Here is a 7,421-nt window from a genome sequence, read left to right as displayed (position 1 = left end):
GTTGAACATGGGATCTCTAGGTTTTACTCATAATGCAAACAAGTAAAGGCAAGCAGCACCACTGCTGGGGAGGTACTCAGCACAGAGGGAGAACGGTACCTTGACTCACATCAAACATCATCATGTGTCATCTAGGAAGGGAGGCTGATCGGCAGCATGAGAGTTACCTTAACTCTGTTCCGGTGAGGGCGGGAGATACAGCTTAGATGTCAGGGGGAAAGTACACAACCAAATACTCAAATAGACTCATAATGCAGAAGAAGGGGGACGCAACAAAGACGTCTCTTTACTTTGTGAAGTCTGTGAGGCAGTCCTGGCACCATTATATCCTATAACTTTGCTGTGAATACTAAAGCGGGATCGCATGTGAAAATACTTTGAAAATAAGGAGTGTTATAAATATATGTGTTGTGTTTTCATTCTTCAAGTGGGCCATGCCCATGGCAGGGCGGATAAGTTTCCACCTGACCATTTGTATGGTTTTATTAAAAGAAATAGGATGTTAGCAGTAATGTAAATGAATCAAGTAGAGAAGTAAAGATTTGTTGGAAAGGCTAGGTTTTTATTTTGGATTAATAAAAAGATGCTATTAATACTGAAAGAAAATATTATCACAACATGAGCTTTTCGTATAGTTCATTTAGTAGAGTAAGATGTCACTTGTAATTTAGACTGATGTGCAGTGCCAATGACGTACCTTCCACTGTAGGATGCTATGATACTTAACGAATGAGCCTAAAAAACAGGTTAGTACAGTTGGGGGAAAAAAGTAATGGAGATGCCAGGGATCGAACCTGGGGCCTTATACATGCAAAGCATATGCTCTACCACTGAGCTACATCCCCAGGTCTGAAAGTGACCTGACATGGAGATGAGTTGGCACAGTTATTCCTTTTAAAAAGATGGGCAGATGACTTCATCTGGGGAACGAAATAACACTGGATTCCTATGGTTTCAAATTCCAGTCACAGAACGTTCTTAAGCATTCTTCCAGGGACGTTTTGCACCATTAATATAGAATCGTCCTGCTGCTTTATAGCTCAGCATCATGCTAGCTTCCCAAGCCTTATTTATAGATACGATGAAGCACCACCTTCCTTCAAAATTCATCTTATTTCTGTGGTCTCCTACTCATCCACCCAAGAAAATACTTTAATTATATTCCACAATGTCCCTATGCCTTCTAGGGGAAGGGAAAAAACTCCTCTATTCCCCTGGGTTCTGTGCCTGGGCCTTGAAAAATAGACCAACAAAAGGATTAACAAGAGAAAAAGAGAGTTTATTAAATCCCTCCCACCCCCACCCCCACAGACAACAGGGAGAAACCCAGTGATGAGTAACTCAAAGGCGTGGTTAGAACACTGCAACAATCAATCAGTGCGGAAGTGACAAGACAAAGGAAGAAGGGTTTAGGTTTTTAGAGGTGCAAACTGGGGAAAGTAAAGGTATGGGGGAAACCAGTGGGAGATAAGGACTCTCTAGAAAGGTTTGAGGATGTAGAATCTTCTCAGGGCAGTGCTGCCTCCAGTGGAGGGTTGGTATCTCCTTCCTGGTAGTGTGGGCTGGGGGCATCACAATGGGAATTTAGGGTCTGCTTCCAGGAAAAGAGTTGCCTTCATCTCCAAATAATCCTTGTGCCAGAACGTCGTATTTTGGGGTGGTAGAAACTGAACCACCTTCATATCCTTCCTGGGGTGAAGGTCAGAATGGGGGGTCTTGTTACTGAGAAGAAAAAGATGAAGAAGGAGTTTACTTGTTGTCATAACAGTACTTCCCTCAGGACGGGGAAATGGCGTTCTGGATCTAACAGCCCACCCAAGTTGCGTGGCATTGCCGTGGCCAGAGGAAGCAGCATCGCTCTGAGTGGAGCAAGTTCCTGGAGGACCTGAGTCCAAACTGTGGAGAGCTATCAGCACTTGATTTTCACTGGCTATAATGATAAAGATGAAATAGTGATTTGATAAATAACATTTCCTCAATGAGAGGACAAACAGGAATACCAGAAGTAAATGAAAGAGCTATTCTTTCGTTTTATCTGCTTGATTACCACAACCCATAATGCTGAATGCAGCATATCCCTTGATAGGATTATTAGCGTAGGGCTCTTTAAATATTTGATGAGCTCATTGGAGCCTTACAGAAAATCTAATTTCCGGGTTATCACTAACAGCATATTCTGGCTCTGACACTGGTTCTCTTTGCTAAGACGATGCAAACTTTAAAGCACACTCTTGTTCTATCTTAGCAAATTTGGATATTCTTGGCCAATATAAGATCAGAAGGTAAGAACAACAAACTCATTTATGAACCAACTCAATGATATATGATACACTTACCTATATCAATGAAACTAATAGAGGACAAAGTCCAAAATCATAAAGAATTACCAAAAGAAAAAAAGTATCTCCTTTCTTTTTAGCTCTGGTTCCAATATAATGATGGCTTTAGAAACAACTTTATCCGAATATAGTTTTCTATAATCCTAGATATTTCACTTCAGATGTATATGCTGATATCCCTTATGAAAAATATGAAAGTACAGAATAATTCATATATTGATTAAAATAAGTCCAAAATATAGGTAATTCTCTTGAGCAAGACTATCATTATAGTCTTTAAATCTCCTACCTTAATATTGTTGGGTCTTCATCCATCAGTGAAAACACAGCTAGTAAAACTAGATGTGACTGAGGTGTAAATTACTCCATCTTTACCAGACCTCTGTCCTATCACGTACTTTACTGTAAAATACTCTACGCTAAAGACTCAGAGAAGAGAGTAGTGCCTCAAATGTTTATCCTATGACTGTGCCAGGAGAAGGCACGTAGAATAAACCTAAATATAAATTACTTTTAATGCTTCAGGATAGTCATAGAAAATTTCATTTGTCCTGAAAAGACTTTCAAGCTTGAAAAAAATGAGCAAAACCAACAAGATTATGAAGGCTCCATATTTCTTTCAGTCCGTAAATATAATATGATTTCTGTAAAGTTATGTCTCAGAGAGATTTATGCTTGTTTTGTTACATATTTACTTAATTGTCCGGAATCCATGCACATGAAGAATTCACCCTGGAAAGAGTGGTTTTCACAAGATTGTTCTGCTGCAAGACCCTGAACTAGACACTGAGTTAAGTCAAGCATGCTCCTTGCTACCACACAGGAAAGACTGGCCATGCCATGTTTCTTGTTGGAAGCACAGAAGCAGGAGAGCCTCCAGGTGCACACTCTCTCCTTTACCCTCTGGCTTTTGCTGGCTTCTCTCCCTCTCATAAGTGCTTTGCACATAAATACTCATGCGACATTTGTGATATGAAAATTAGCTTTCAAAACATCTTCTCTTTCTCATCAACAGGTTTGCCCTGTGAAAAGTACTGAAAAGTAACAATTTAACTTGTTTTGTAAATGTTATTTGATGAAATAATAAGATTTTATAGCCAGTATACATGATAAAACTTAAATAAAAATTTCTTAAATTAGGGGCGCCTGGGTGGCTCAGTCGTTAAGCGTCTGCCTTCGGCTCAGGTCATGATCCCAGGGTGCTGGGATTGAGCCCCGCATCGGGCTCCCTGCTCCACGGGAAGCCTGCTTCTCCCTCTCCCACTCCCCCTGCTTGTGTTCCCTCTCTCGCTGTGTCTCTCACTGTCAAATAAATAAAATCTTTAAAAAAAAATTTTTTTTCTTAAATTAATTTAACATATAAATCTTATTATATGTGTATATATGTAAAATTTCTTGGTTCTAATTTTGGAATTGTAAAGTTCTAAAGGAAAGCTTTAAAATCCTTTTCAAATTTCATATTCAGCTCAGAGAATCAGAAAAAAAAGTTATAAACATAAAATACCAAATAATGGCATCAAGACTATTAACTTCCAAATATAAAATCATAAATTCATGCTGTTTTAAGCCATGAAATTTGTGGCAATTTGTGACAGCAACAATCATAAAGGAATATAATCCTGCCACCTCTGCTGGCCACTGAGCTGTGGTACGTGTTCCCTATCTATGTCTGCTGTGGGCCGAGAGGGGCTCAGGGTGATGTGGAAAATGGAAAAGGACACAGCGGGGGGGGGGGTCTCTCCCTGAGTCTATTCTCCCAATTATGGGATCTGACCTCCTTTGGATCCAGTCTTCTGTTATGGGGTAAATTATGACCCCCAACATTCAGATAGTGAAGTCCTAACCTCAGTACCTCAAAATCTGAGCTTATTTGAAAACTGACATAATTAGTTAAGATGAGGCTACCCTGGAGTCAGATGGGCCCTAATCCAGTATGACCAGTGTCCCTATAGAAGGGAAACCTGGCCACGGACACACACATGAGAATTCCATGTGAATATGGAGGTAGGGTGATGAGTTTACCAGTCAAGGATTGCCGACAAGCTGCCAGAAGCCAGGAGAGAATCTTGGCAGATTCTAACTTATGAACCTCCGAAAGTACCAACCCTGAAGACAGCTTGATCTTGGAGTTCTGGTCTCCAGAACAGCCAGAAAATAAACCGCTGTTTAAGTCGCCTTGTTTGTGGTACTTTGGGCAGCCTCAGCGAGCCAAATCTCCCTCCTCCACCATGACTCAGCCTTCTTCCCGCAGTGGTTTCTCATAGTTCTTGGGTTAGTTATCAGAACCCATTAACTCTGCTTGCTTTTGCAGCCTCCCCAGGGTTGCAGTAATGGGGAGTCACCCTCCGATCGCCTTTTCTTCTCATTTCAGCAGAAACTGCCTTTTTATATTTTTAGCACGTACAACTTCTCAGAAAGTAAACACACATTCACTTACTAGTGCTCAGCGTTTAACACAAAGCTCTTTTTAGGATTGATTTCATTTATTATCAGTGAAGTTTTCCTCTTATACCCCTTTGCTGTTGTTAATAATTCATCCAGTATTAGACATGGTGATGTCCTTTCTGACAAGTTCTCCCTTGGTTTTTAATTTTCGTTCATCTGTGTAAAGTTAGCTAATTCTGCCCGTGGTGTCAGTCAACGTGAGGATGTCCAAAGAAGTTGCATCAAGTCCTATTTCACTGTGGCCCCGGCTATAATATGCAATTGTATAAGAACATCAGCATATAAGTCTACTGAAATCTTTCCTCCCCCGGTATTTCTAGTCTTAACAAGGAAATTGGCAAAAGCTCCTAATATAACAAGAACTCAAAAGGATTCAAGTGTGGCAAAGAATACTTTTCATATAGGCAAATTGGATGTCATAAAAGTAATTTGTGTTCATATTATCTTATGAATGAAAAAATGTTATGACTAAGCAAAACAGAAGAATCTAAATAAATTCTTCCCAGTTTATTTTAGTGGTAGCCATTTTGTCATTGTGAATTACATGAACTTACCTTAGTTGGAATTAAACACAGTCAAAATCAAATTAATTTTCCATTGCTTGTTTACATGAGAGAGCTCTTACAAACATAATTTTGCTTACAATATGCCTGCTATAATATTTTATTATTTTTAGTTATTAAATGTTCTAAATAACTAATTCTTTGTCTCTAGTCAGCATTGGTAGCTGAATTTTGTCACATTTTGTAGATCTTCATCCAAATCTTACAATTTCTTCAAGGTCCATATTAAGCACCAATTTCTCCATAAGTTCATCTCAAACAAAACTAACAGATGTTAAAAATAGTAATGCTATCTATTTAGATAGTTTAAAAATTATTTTATAGCACATTTTATATTTCATCTTTTGTCTTCTGAAATATTTATTGTTCGAATGCAAAATCTTTGAATACAGAGATCAAGGCTTCCATTTTGTTTCTTTTTTACAATGCCTTGAATAGGGGTAGGCATACGGTGGAGCATAAATATAAATTTCCTAATTAAGTTACCATGTCAATCTTATTTTATGTGTATATTTTAAAACGCTACTTCACAAAATGGAGTTGCCTTAGAAAAGTTGTTTTGTTTTTAAAAATGTGGGGCACCTGGTTGGCTCAGTCAGTTAAGCGTCTGCCATCAGCTCAGGTCATGATCCCAGGGTCCTGGGATCCAGCTCTGCATCAGACTCCCTGCTCAGCCGGGAGCCTGCTTCTCTCTCTCCCTCTGCTCCTCCACCCTCCCCCTCCCCTGCCCCTGCCCTCTCTGCTCTCTCAAATAAATAAATAATCTTTTAAAAAAATGTAAAACCCCAAAGGAAAGTTAAAATTCCATTTCAAATTTCATATTCAGTTGCAGGACATGTATGAACATAAAATGTATCATAGCATTAAGATTACATTTTTCTATAATTTTCATATATTTACATTTCTTAAAATACAAACTCTGAAAAAGCACTTCTGCATGAAAACTGACATTTGTTAGTCCACCAAAAAGCACTTATTGAACATACACGGCAGAGGAAAGAAAGTTACAAATCATTCTAATAGTTTCAACAATAATTTTCTTGACGTATGTTTTCCCATGAGAATAAATAGCACGATACAGCCCTGATACATGGGGCTAGCGTCATGGTTTTATTGAGATACAAATGCTCAGTTTTGGGTTTTGGTTTTGGCTTTGTGAGAACATCATTTTTCCCTCTTACCCTGAAATATCATCTCAGAGTGAGGTTGATGGGATGGCAGAAATAATCAGACAATGACATTTTCAGCCTCAAATGAAACAGGAATTCTCTAAGTTCACAGATAATTCTGCAGAACGGTTTTTATACAAATATAGTAATTTTCTGCTTATGTAAGTATATAGCGGCAAAAATGAGATGAATGTGAAAAGTATTATTAGCATCACATGAATCACACATATCATCAAAATGCCACTGAAGAAAACATAAATGCCGACACGTGTCAAGTGAAAGAGATTGCCACCTGCCAATCACCAACCACAAGTTGTAGAAGGAGAGGAGAAAGCAGAGTCTTGGAAAAAGCTATTATTATCCCTGAAAAAGCAATTTTTTTACTTCCGAGTGACTACAATAGGGTTTGATTGTGTTAATTTCATCATCTAACATGATTGATGATGGATCCACAGCATTGTCAAAACCTCAGCAAGCAAAACAGTTAAACATTTTTGACTATTGGCATAATGCAAAACACAACGATGCGGCAAAAACAAAGGCTGGGGACAGCAGGCTGCTGCCTTGAGGCTTCCTTTTCAGGTAGAAACAGGAAAAGCTGTGATTTATACCCCATTTCAATTGTCCTCAGGAAACGTTTGACAGCAGACTGTGGAAGAAGGTAAATTCTTCGTTGATACACTAAGTGTGCACCTTACACTGATGCATCACAGGGACACACCAGTGGGAAAGACACCAGATTTATTTATTTATTTATTTAAAGCTTTTATTTAGTTATTTGAGAGAGAGAGAGAGAGCACAAGTGGGGAAGAGAGGGAGAAGCAGACTCCCCACTGAGCAGGAAGATTGTGGGAATCAATCCCAGAACCCTGAGATCACGGCCTGAGCCGAAGGCAGTGGCTTAA

At 39.0% G+C, this 7,421-nt stretch overlaps 1 non-coding gene across 1 annotated transcript; it reads right to left on the bottom strand.

Annotated features, from left to right (window-relative positions):
* Window positions 1-773: 773 nt before the first annotated feature.
* TRNAA-UGC (transfer RNA alanine (anticodon UGC)) lies at window positions 774-845 on the bottom strand. The gene has a single exon. It is a non-coding gene; the product is annotated as a tRNA-Ala (tRNA).
* Window positions 846-7,421: the final 6,576 nt, after the last annotated feature.

The sequence above is a fragment of the Halichoerus grypus genome, chromosome 13, assembly GCF_964656455.1.
Source record: "Halichoerus grypus chromosome 13, mHalGry1.hap1.1, whole genome shotgun sequence".
Taxonomy (NCBI): Eukaryota; Metazoa; Chordata; class Mammalia; order Carnivora; family Phocidae; genus Halichoerus; species Halichoerus grypus.
This window is presented reverse-complemented; position numbering and strand designations above follow the sequence as displayed.